Genomic DNA, 12,269 nt, shown 5'->3' on the forward strand with positions numbered 1-12,269 from the left:
ATCTGAACAGAGTTCAGGACAGAGGTGAAGAAGGCATCTATGAGGGAAGAGAAGGAGTTTAGAAAGGGTTTTAAGAAATCCTATCTATCTCTCTTTTCATTTGCTACGCTCCTAGGAGCTGAAGAAGAAAGAAGAAAATATAACACACATGCTAACCAGGCTGAAGAGGCCTAAGGGGAATGTTGAAGGGGTCATAGCTTGCAGATGCTAACACTGTCTTCTAATGCTCATTTAAGTTAGATTTGCTTCCTTCAAAACAATTCTTATCTCTACTCTTAAACAGGAGCGCACTCAGTCCTTTGTATCTACTTTATTGAAACCGTAAGCTCATCCCTGTAAGTTCTTCCCAGGCACTCTGGGTGGATGGCTCACCCCTCCTCTGAAAACACAGCAGTTAGGATGCTCCAGTGTACCAGCTCTGGGGCCTTCACTTACTAACTATAGGGTCTTGAGCAAATAATCTCTTGTCTGTGCCTGAAACTTCACATCTTGCCTATGTCCTCACCTGTAAAACAAGGTGACTATTACCTGCTTCATACCATTGTGGGACAATTCAGAAAGATAATGCATGTAAAGTGCTTAGCTGAAACGCTGGAAAGTGAACAATGAATGGTAACTACTAACTACTACGTTAATACTACTATTTTGTTTTTAACTCTATTTTGCATCATTATTGTTCATATGTCAGGATCTTGCTGGACAGCTGCTTTTTCTGTGAAGTCTATACTGAAAAACCTTAAGCTTCAACAAATAGTCATTATTCTAAATTCCTAAAAACCTCATGCTCTATACTAACTACACTTTCAAGCTTTTGAAAATTTTCAAGATGGTAAATTGTCATTTCATAGATATATTTGTGTATATTGCATTTGTTAGCTGGGTGTTTTCATTCTTATGTATTCTTATAAATATAAAATCTGCTTATATTGAAATAATCTCTTTATAACATATAAAGCAGTTTCATACTAATGTATGAAATTTCTAATTAGGTGTAGAGGGAATTAGGCTTATTTGTAGACTCAAGATTATAATTAGATAGAAGTACAAATGGTTTCATCAACATGGTTACACATAAAAATACCAATAGTGCATACTGTATGATTTCTAGGTATATAGCAAAGATCTCTTCACCTTCACATAAGATAGGCATGATTCAAAAGCCAGTATGCTAAAAAAACTACATTTACATTGTTATGTTTTTCCCTGAAATTGATAATTTTGAGAGATGTGTAAAAGGGAGAAATAAAATTCCTTTAACTTTTGTTAATTAAAAAAATATTTCACCATAACTTAGAATATTTTTCGCAGCATTCATATCCTAAGGTTATATTTAATACATCCAGCCAAAGCTTCCACTTACGACTTGATAATAGCTCTCAGATGAGTGGTTCAGTGTGCAACTGTGAATTCAACGATATTTGAAGAGGAAATTGATAGTGGGAAAAATTATTAATAATAAACATCACTTTTTTAAAGTTAATAGACTGTTTTTTAGAGAAAGTTTAGGGTTATAGACAAATTGGACAGTTCAGGGTTCCCCAATACCCCCTTCCCTTACATACAGTTTCAGTTTCCCCTCTTACTGACACCTTGCATTAGAGTGATATATTTGTTACATTTGATGAGATAATATTGATACATTATTATTAAATAAAGTCCATAGTTTACATTGGGACTAACTATTTATGTATAATCTATGGGTTTTGACATATACATAATGACAGGTATCCACCATTATACTATCATACAGAGTAATTTCACTGCTTTAAAAATCCCCTGTGCTTTTCATTTCTCCCTCCCTCTCCATAAACTCCTGGCAACCGCTGATCTTTTTACTGTCTCCATAGCTTTGCTTTTTCGAGAATACTGGAATACTATGTAGAATACTACATAGTTAGAATCATACAGTATGTAGTATTTAAAAAAAAAAAAAAACTCACTTAGCAGTATGCATTTAAGGTCCCTGCATATCCTTCTGTGGCTTGAGAGTTCATTTCTTTTATTGCTGAAGAATATTTCACTCTATGAAGGTGTCACAGTTTGTCCATTCACCTATTGAATGTTTCCAAATGTTGGCAATTATGAATAAAGCTGCTATAAGCATTTGTGTGCAGATTTTTGTGTAGACCTAAGTTGTCCACTCCTTCGGGTAAATACCGAGAAGCTGTACTATCTTGAATTCCACTAGAAAAAAATAAGAGTGTCTGTTGTTTTGCATCTTGTCAGCATTTGTATTGTCAGTGTTTGGGATTTTAGTCGTTTTAATAAGTGTGTAGTGGCATCTCATTGTTCTTTTACTTTTCAATCCCCTGATGTGAAATTATGATGAGCATCTTTTCATATTCTTATATCACCTGTGTATCTTCTTTTTTTTTTTTTTTTTTAATTTTATTTATTTATTTATGGCTGTGTTGGGTCTTCGTTTCTGTGCGAGGGCTTTCTCCAGTTGCGGCAAGCGGGGGCCACCCTTCATCGCCGTGCGCGGGCCTCTCACCATCGTGGCCTCTCCCGTTGCGGAGCACAGGCTCCAGACGCACAGGCTCAGCAATTGTGGCTCACGGGCCCAGCCGCTCCGCGGCATGTGGGATCCTCCCAGACCAGGGCTCGAACCCGCGTCCCCTGCACCGGCAGGCAGATTCTCAACCACTGCGCCACCAGGGAAGCCCTCACCTGTGTATCTTCTTTAATGAGGTATCTATTCAGATCTTTTGTTATTAAAAATATATTTTATCATCACTTTTTTATGGTAGACTTTATTTTATAGAAAAGTTTTAGATTCACAAAAGAATTGAAAAGATAGTACAGAGAGTTCCTATATTCCCTAAACACAGTTTTTTCTATTTTTAACATCTTGCATTAGTAACAAACATAACTTTTAATAATTAATCATCAGAAAATATGAGTTGAAACAAGATCCAAACACTATTAGTTTCCTGAGGACGATAAGGAACCCAAGCATCTGCCATTTAGTGATCCTAAACGCTGTTGATTAAAGACACTCAGACATTTTGCATTCATTGCCCATCTAACATCAACAGCAATAATCACGTCTTAGTTTTAGCTCTTACCAGATTTCAAATGCCTTTATATGTTTCTAAGAAGGAATTTATGATTGGGTAAGACAGTCAACAAAAGAAGCAGATCAAGCCCTGTCAATTCTTTTCTGCCTTTTCTTTTCAGCCTTGTGTTTTAGATAGGACAATCTTATGATGTGTTACCTTTATTTATCAAATGAACAAAGGAAGGTCCCAAGAGCTATAATCAAGTCTTCACAGTTCCTTTCCAACACTCTTCATCTATACAGTTCACAAAAAGATTCACTTTCCATAATCTGATCAAGAAGATTGAATAAAAACATAAGGTCTATCTCTCCATATGATTTATAATCTTTCTTTGTTCATTGCTTGTTTTTAGTCCACAGGGTTTTCTCTGATAGTCCTAAACAAGGTCAGAATTACGCACAGGACCATTACCCTTTTTTGTAAATGTACAAGATTTTGCTTTATGTTTACAATTGCTTCTTATATAAAATTTAAAAACTATGTTTTATCATGTTAAAGTTTCAACCTGAGTACCATATCTATGTCAAAACCAATATACAAGAAAGGTAATTTTTTTTGTCAATAATATTAAAATTATAATGTCAACTCTCAGCTCAGTACTACAATTAACAAAAGTTTTGCCCAACTTACATATATTTTTCTGAATAACATCAGACTTCAAACCCTGGGGCAGTTTCTTTTCCTATCTTTTTTATTTATTTCAATAGTTGGAATCAAACTATCTCATTACTGAACAAAATCTTCCTGACATCTTGAATTTTCACATTGCTTTCACATCTGTCATAAAAGGTGTTTTTTGGTAAGTAAGGTATTTTGGCTTAAATTTCTTATATATGATAGATAATATCTCAGCAAGATGTGAATGCATTTTAAATCATCCCTGGAGGTGTAGAACCACTGTGTCCATTACAACATTCAAGGCATTTATTTGGAATGGTTTATCTTATGTCTCAGGTTAGGAATTTAAAATTGTCCCTTGAATTTGTATTTGTAGCTCAACTTAGGAATTTTCTATCTAACATTAATTTCTTTGGCATTTAGTTGTTGACTGTCCATGATGTATAGGTATGTGCTCTTCCAAGAACAATCTAAATATTTTTTATATTGTATAAAATAATTTTATTATTTTTATATCTGAGAGTGACTTGTAAATGATGTAGGCATTTAAATATATTCAAGTATTAAATAACCAAACAAACAAGTTCTGCTGCTTTACAAAATCACTTACTTATTTCCTACATAAGATGTGTTTTCAGTAATAAATCACACATTTTTCAAAATAAATCAGACTCTGGGAGATTAAAATATTATTACTTAAATTTGCTGCAGAGTCATTGTCTGCTCACTACCTGAAGATTTCTTTCTTAATAAATTTAAATGGGACACATCTATTGCTGAAGCTCTTATTCTAGACTTATTTTAGCATCAGTGTTCCTTGCATGTGAAATAAATAAATTCACTTCATTGCCTATAGGATTTTATTCTATTACATTCAGTACATAGGCTTTCACGGATAAAAAATGTGCTGAAATTATTATCCATATTATTTGGTAAACACAGAGAATGAAAAAAATTGTGCTTTTTGAGAGAATAAGTAAAATAATTATGCTATTTTCTATATTTAAGATGAAAATACAAATATCCTATTAAAAGATAAACATAACAGAAATGATAAAAATTAAAAATAATATTGGCTGGTTTAATTTAAGGTTCTAAAAATGCAAACACATATCAATCTTCAAGAGCTTACTAATGCTCAGAGAAACTCTGATTATTATGCAGGATCTATGTAAAGAAGACACTGTTCCTGGTGATTTAAATTAGTTATTCCACTATAAACTCAGCCTTGAAGATCCTGGGTCTGAGTCCTGGATTTCTTTTTGCCCCTAGATCCACAGGTCCTTCTACATCTCTGTTTCCCTTTCCTACTCCAAATATATAAATTCCTGCCCTCATTACTGGTTTTTACTCAAGCCCTTCTTTGGGGTTTAAAACCTTGCTAGTGTTTAGAGACCTAGACATTTGCCTGCCCCTTGCCAGCTTCCAGTTCTTAAAGTCTCAGCCAACCTCTCCAAACTTTGTAGGTACATTTGTCCCCATCTGCTCTCTTTCTGATTTCAGAGCATTTGCATCAACTAGAAATTTCCATTCTTAGGATCCGTGCATCAAGTCTGATTCTCTTGGATGTTAACACTATCTTCAACCAAACACTATTTGGAGACCCAGATTTTCTCTAAAATGTGGTATGATGTGTGCAAAGTGTGAAGAAAACTGGATTATCCCTATAGACATAGGGATTCCTATGTCTTAGTCCATATTCCAGAAAGAAGTAAAGAATACGGCATTGAAGGCAAAAGATAATGTAAACAGTGCCGAAGCAGACACTTTTAAGTCATGTCATGACCTTCACAATTTGGGGGTCAGTTGGAAAACCCCTGAAAAGCAACATTATTCAAAAATGGAGGCACCACCAAGCCTTAAGCACTATGTAAACTCTGGCAGTTCTAAAGGGTTTTGATTATGTAGGCAAATTTAGTTTAAAAGGATAGAAAAAATTAAGAGGTTTTCTCAGTTGATTATACATGGCCATCAAGAGAATAGTCCAGGAGTCAAAAGAGCTATACATAAAATAATGGCAAGTAACACAAAGCAATATAAGATTTAGTACTTAATTTATTAAAACTTTAAATACAGTAGAGTTGGAAGAAGTCAGTCAAGAAGGGACTGATACTTGATCCTGAAAAAGAACTAGGAAGAGAATGGAGATGATATTCATAAAACAATGGATTCATCTGATCAGATGTATCGTAGCAAGAATCAGTGCCTACTTTTTAAGGCAGAGAAAATAGATCTAAATATTTCAGCATAGGGCTGGGGATTAGTAGTAAATTCAGTTAACCCAGGGAAAGTAAGGCCAAATTCTGGACTACCTTGAAGGCCAGAAAAAGAAGATGAGAATAGATGTGGTCAAAGCGAAAACATAGATAGATTTGGAGCAAAGGATTTGCATATTACATCTACTTTATTTACTCTTTTTTTCTCTGTTAAACTAATATTAATGAGTGTAGTCTAGGTCAATCAAGTTCGTATTAAATTGTAGTTGACTATACCATAGAGTTCTTTGAGACTAGTATAGGAGGAAGTTTGGAAGGGATTATCAGACAGATGGAGAATAAGTCCTCCACGCCTGACTCACTGCTTTGATCTGGTTTATATATTGTGATTCTGTGTCACATTTCTTTTGAAACACAGCTTTAGTAGGTTAGAATATTACAAACCACAGTTATAGGTAGTAAAATAATAAAAATCTAGATATGGAAAGGAACTTTTAAAGCTAGGAATATTTCAAGTTAATGGCTACCTGCCTCAAAATTGCCTGGAATAAATTTGGAGGTCAATAAATCTTTTTGCATTATTACTGAAGATAGATCCAAAACCCCCCGGACCAAAGATGGTTTGCCTCAAAGCTCACAGTACTTTATAATAGAGGGGAAACTAGCCTCTGGGTCTCTTGTCTTTGGAGATTCTCATTATTTTTCTTAACTCTGACCCTGCATTTTTACTCTTGTATCATGTTGCAGTTTCATTGCTTGGGATAAAAAATATAAAAATTTTAAAATATATTTATAAAAATATAAAATTTTATTAAATTCATTGGCTAATCTCAGAACAATAGAGATTAAAAAAACCCTGAAATCAAATAATTGACTATATTAATCATAATCTCAGAACTAATCTTTTTCAATAACAGATATATTTATGTTGTACTAAATTTTTATGGTTATTTTTCCTTCTTCAAAACTGATTTATTGCCAACTCTATTACTTTTATCCAATCACACTTTAGAAGAACATCATCAACATTTCTATGTCTCATTAGTAGAACTGTCTTAATCCACCATAAAAGTGAATTATTTCTCCCAATTTATTCTAAATTCAATAGCATCATGTTTTTTAAAATGCATTGTCTATTACAGGCTTTGGCTATTGTCAAGCTGATTCCCTCACATCTATATCTCTATTCAGCGTGTTGGTTAAGACTTTTTAGTACTTTACAAAGAAAATTACTTAAATCATCCAACTACCATAATTTATGGGGTATAGTCTATGTGCAAAGCACTGGGCCAAATGCTGCAGGGGAAATAGCAAAAAAGGTACCTTTGTTGTGCCTTTGGAAAGAGTATCTTAGAATGTGAGGTAAAGATATTCCAAAGAGGAAAAGTTTTGGAACACTTAACAATGCAACCTATAAATGAGGGCAAATCAAATGCAAAATTAAAATAGTGCGGGATATAGAAGGGACACAGTATATAGGAGAGTTCACATACTATTGCACTCTTATCTGGCCTAATCCCACCAGCCTCAAGCTCTTCTATTACCATTAAGAGTTGTCTGTTTTATTAGATACTGTTGCGTGTTACATGTTGTACTGTGCCGTAAGCCCTCTGGACTGCTTGAGGGTACTGCTTCTACATTCCTTGACAATCTTGACTTTAGCCTGGAAAATTCATCCCCTGATTTGTCCTCCTCAATCTAGCGAGCCTTCTTTCCATTGTCATTGTTTTGTTGCAAGTCCCAAATTGTTGATGGCATCAGAAGCAGATCCAGCATACTCACTAACCACTATCTTAGTCAAAGAGAAAAATCTTACAACTCAAATGAGTATCAAATTGGGCTGAAATTCTCTGACACCACAGACTGAAAGAGCAGAACATGACCTCTTGCAAAACATTTGTTTTGAAATTCACTGGCATTTAATGTCAATGATAGGTTGGATCAGAAGAGTAAAAATACTGCCTCCAGAAAGTCATCATTAAAATATTCTTGCTTTTGCTTATGTAAGATATGCCTTTTACACTAATATATGATCATATTACCATGACTCTCAAATACTTATTCCATCTAGGATTAACTTACTATTAGAGGAAGTGAGGCCTTAAAGATATGTAATATAGGCAAACGTTATTTCTAATGTGATACGAGGCAGTTCCTACACGAATCTGTGGGGGTAGGAACCGAACATGTAGGGCAACTTCAACATACAGGTAAGGCACATGACAGTCCCAGGTCAGACAGAATCCAGCCATGGAAATTGGGACACCAAGGAAGAAAGGAAGGGAGAAAAGAAAGTCATCACCATGAAGCAGAAGTGTGACATTAGAAGGGCATGACCCAAAGAAAAAATTTATCTTTCTTATCAATTCTGCCTTGGGTGATGGATGATAATTTTGGTTAATGTTGAACTGGAACATAGGGGGAAAAAAAAGAAGGAAAGCAAAAAAGAAAAACCAATATTCTTAGTCTTTTCTAGTCTAGGTAATGCTGATTACTTAGATGAATCTGCCCAATGACTATTTATAACTTCACAAAACTTTATGGTCCTCCACTCTTGGAATGTCAACTTCCTCCTGTAACTTGTTGTGACCCTGAGCTAAACTTCTAGGCCTGTCTTTGGTGCTGAAATTCTTTTTAAGTGCCCAAACACTGGCCTTTCAAAAGCATCACACCAAACGTCGACTTCATTATCTTCTCCACAATATTGGCTTCTCTTACCATCCTAAGCTAATTCCATGAATGACACCTACAATTAATCCTAAGACTCTACTTGGCAGATAATTGTGTCTGATTAGCCGTTAATGGTGATTTTTTAAGAAGTTTTGAGACCTTACTTCCCATTTATAATTTACAGCAAGAGGTACTAATTTTCTATTTATGGGACTAATACAAGATTTTTGAAATAAGTTTATACAATTGAAAAGCTGGGTTGCCTTAAAGAAAGTATCAAAGCAAACAGTCCATGGACTATGTATATAAGTTAAAGTTGTAAAATTGATTCAAAAATGATTTATTTCAACACTCTGTCACAAGTCTTAGAATACCCTCTATGTGCTGGTAGTTACCATCTTTTCATTTTCAATACTTACTGTCCCTACTTCCACTTGAATCTTATGTAACAGCCATTGTTATAATTCCTTGCACACGGGTGTACTGCACCCCCTCCCCCTGGCCTTTCCCAATGTCAGTTACTCTGCTTGGAATTAACCCCTCCAGTCATGGGTGGAGGGATCATCTCCATCCCCATTTATGTGCCTGACAAATGTCTCCTGGTGTTTTTTAAAACTCATCAAAACACATCTCACTACAATGATGTTTTAGATTTCTACATTTATCCTTCAAAGTTCTTAACCTTCAAACACGTTTCAGTCCTTTTTGTATCTCTAGGCACTTGCCACAAAGCCTGAATCAAGATAGGAACCTAAAAAATGTTTTGAATGAATAATTATTTCTTAGATATTAAAAATTAATGTTTAATACATTAAAGCGATAAATAAACCTTGTCTTTTGGCTCTGGGTAGCAGTTCCACCAAAAATTTCTGCAGGCCATGTTTGCCTCTCAAACTCTAAACAGAAGCATATACAAATCCTGAGTACTGACAGTTTCTCTAGATGCTGCTTCCAGGAGCCAACAGCTCGTCTTTATGGCCTATTCTCAACTCTAACTGCTTTCCATTACATATTCTCTCCGTTTTTTGTTTTCTTTTTTACATTTAACCAGAAGCATATTTATTTAGTCCTCCGAAATGTGTTTTTTTTTTAACATCTTTATTGGAGTATAATTGCTTTACAATGGTGTGTTAGTTTCTGCTTTATAACAAAGTGAATCAGCTATACATATACATATATCCCCATATCTCCTCCCTCTTGCATCTCCCTCCCACCCTCCCTCTCCTTTTAAAGAATCTCTTTAATTTAAAAGTCAAGCATATCAAGTCTTCTATCCTGCTTCACAGGATGTAGGGGACATTATTCCAAGGCCTGAGGCTTAATAGGGAGATGAGCAAATGTCCCTTCTCCCTCAATGTACTGTATCAATGATTTCTAAGGATAATTTAGTCTAACACTCCATGAGAGGTTAGAGTATTTGCCAATGGTTCTGTTTCCTAAAAGAAAATTGTAAGTTTAGAGCACAGCATTGCATCAATTACTATAATTAGTCTTTGATATTAAAAAAATAGACAATTTTAGCCTGAATATGACTTTGAGTGGTCTCCTGGTATCTGTAATCTTTCCCCCAAAATCCTTTATATTATATGTCAAAAAGAGAAGAAAGACCCTTAACAAAAGATGGATCAGATTACATTTGGGTTTTTGGTTTATTTCTTTTTGCTGTTTCAGAAGAAGTCATTCAATCCATTCTGTTCAACCCATTCTGGATATAGGTGTGAGGGATGATGACTTCCCCAGGACAGAATCAGAATGCCAATGTCCTATCCCTATTTATTCCTTTGTAAGTTGTGTACAGCCAAATCACTGGGTTTCAAATGACAGAGCTCTCACAGGTTTCAAGAAAGAGGAAGACAGTTTTTCTAATCATTTAAGTACCATTTAGTCTGATTTGTAATCTATGGATACTGCCAGAGAAGGCAAAGAGTTCTTGTGGAGTAATATAGAGGGGCTGGAAGTTCTGAAAGTAGTGGAGAAGAAGACTAGGATCTCAAGTCAGGAGAGTTGATTGAGAAGGGGTTTGCTACTCAGAAGTGCTAGGTAAGTGATCCTAAAGACCCTGCAGTTGTTGCCATTTAAATGCCTGGAAATATTGGATCTGAGTTTGTGATAGCTGAACAGCCTGCCTTCTCAGCACTTGCGTCAAGAGACCTCATGAAAGAAAAAGGTGTGTTGGGGGATAGACTCGGTGTCAGCCATCTTTCAATTGTGTTCGCTGCCACCGCCGCGCCGCTGTCACCCTCCGTCGCCAGCACCGCCTCTAGCTCGTTGAGCTCCAGCCGAAGGAGAAGGGGGATAAGTAAGGAGGTCTCTATACCATGGCTCTTACAAAGCAGACTGCCCGCAAATCGACCGGTGGTAAAGCACCGAGGAGGCAACTGGCTACAAAAGCCGCTCGCAAGAGTGCGCCCTCTACTGGAGGGGTGAAGAAACCTCATCGTTACAGGCCTGGTACCATGGCACTCGTGAAATTAGACGTTATCAGAAGTCCACGGAACTTCTGATTGGCAAACTTCCCTTCCAGCGTCTGGTGCGGGAAATTGCTCAGGACTTCAAAACAGATCTGCGCTTCCAGTGTGCAGCTATTGGTGCTTTGCAGGAGGCAAGTGAGGCCTATCTGGTTGGCCTTTTTGAAGACACCAACCTGTGTGCTATCCATGCCAAACGTGTAACAATTATGCCAAAAGACATACAGCTAGCACGCCACATACGTGGAGAACGTGCTTAAGAATCCACTATGATGGGAAACATTTCATTCTTAAAAAAAAAAAAAAAATTATCTTCCTGTTATTGGTAGTTCTGGACGTTAGATTTTTTTTTTCCCCCCGTGGGGTCAAAAGGTACCTAAGTATATGATTGCAGGTGGAAAAATAGGGGACAGAAACAGGTATTGGCAGTTTTTCCATTTTCATTTGTGTGTGAATTTTTAATATAAATGCGGGGACATAAAGCATTAATGCAAGTCAAAATGTTTCAGTGAACAAGTTTCAGCAGTTCAGCTTTATAACAATTATAAATAAACCTGTTAAATTTTTCTAGACAATGCCAGCATTTGGATTTTTTTAAAACAAGTAAATTTCTTATTGACTGCAAAAAAAAAAAAAGAAAAAAGAAATATTGCACAGTTTGAACCCAAAGTCTCAGATAATGTACCATTACGTTACTGTGATAAGTAGAATAACCAGCCCTTCAAAAAAAATAAGATGGAGTCAGCTCTACCCACCACCAGAACCTCCCATCAAGCCTCTTAGATAGCCTCAACCACCAGAGGGCAGACAGCAGAAGCAAGAAAAACTACAATCCTGCAGCCTGTGGACCAAAACCCACAGTTACAGAAAGATAGAGAAGATGAAAAGGCAGAGGGCTATGTACCAGATGAAGGAACAAGAAAAAACCCCAGAAAAACAACTAAATGAAGTGGAGATAGGCAACCTTCCAGAAAAAGAATTCAGAATAATGATAGTGAAGATGATCCAGGACCTCGGAATAAGAATGGAGGCAAAGATTGAGAAGATGCAAGAAACGATTAACAAAGACCTAGAAGAATTAAAGAACAAACAAACAGAGATGACCAATACAATAACTGAAATGAAAACTACACTAGAAGGAATCAATAGCAGAATAACTGAGGCAGAAGAACGGATAAGTGACCTGGAAGACAGAATGGTGGAATTCACTGCTGCGGAACAGACTAAACAAAAAA

The 12,269-nt window shown here is 36.0% G+C and overlaps 1 long non-coding RNA gene and 1 pseudogene across 2 annotated transcripts in view; both read left to right on the forward strand.

The window, feature by feature from the left end:
- The window catches only part of LOC309625133, a 549,787-nt gene that overhangs the window by 443,097 nt on the left and 94,421 nt on the right, over positions 1–12,269 (forward strand). The gene's annotated exons all lie outside the window — the stretch shown is intronic.
- On the forward strand, positions 10,792–11,765 carry LOC309625108 (histone H3.3C pseudogene; annotated as a pseudogene). The gene has a single exon. The product of its transcript is annotated as a histone H3.3C pseudogene (transcript).

The sequence above is a fragment of the Balaenoptera borealis genome, assembly GCF_965194805.1.
Source record: "Balaenoptera borealis genome assembly, chromosome: 3".
NCBI classification, from domain to species: domain Eukaryota; kingdom Metazoa; phylum Chordata; class Mammalia; order Artiodactyla; family Balaenopteridae; genus Balaenoptera; species Balaenoptera borealis.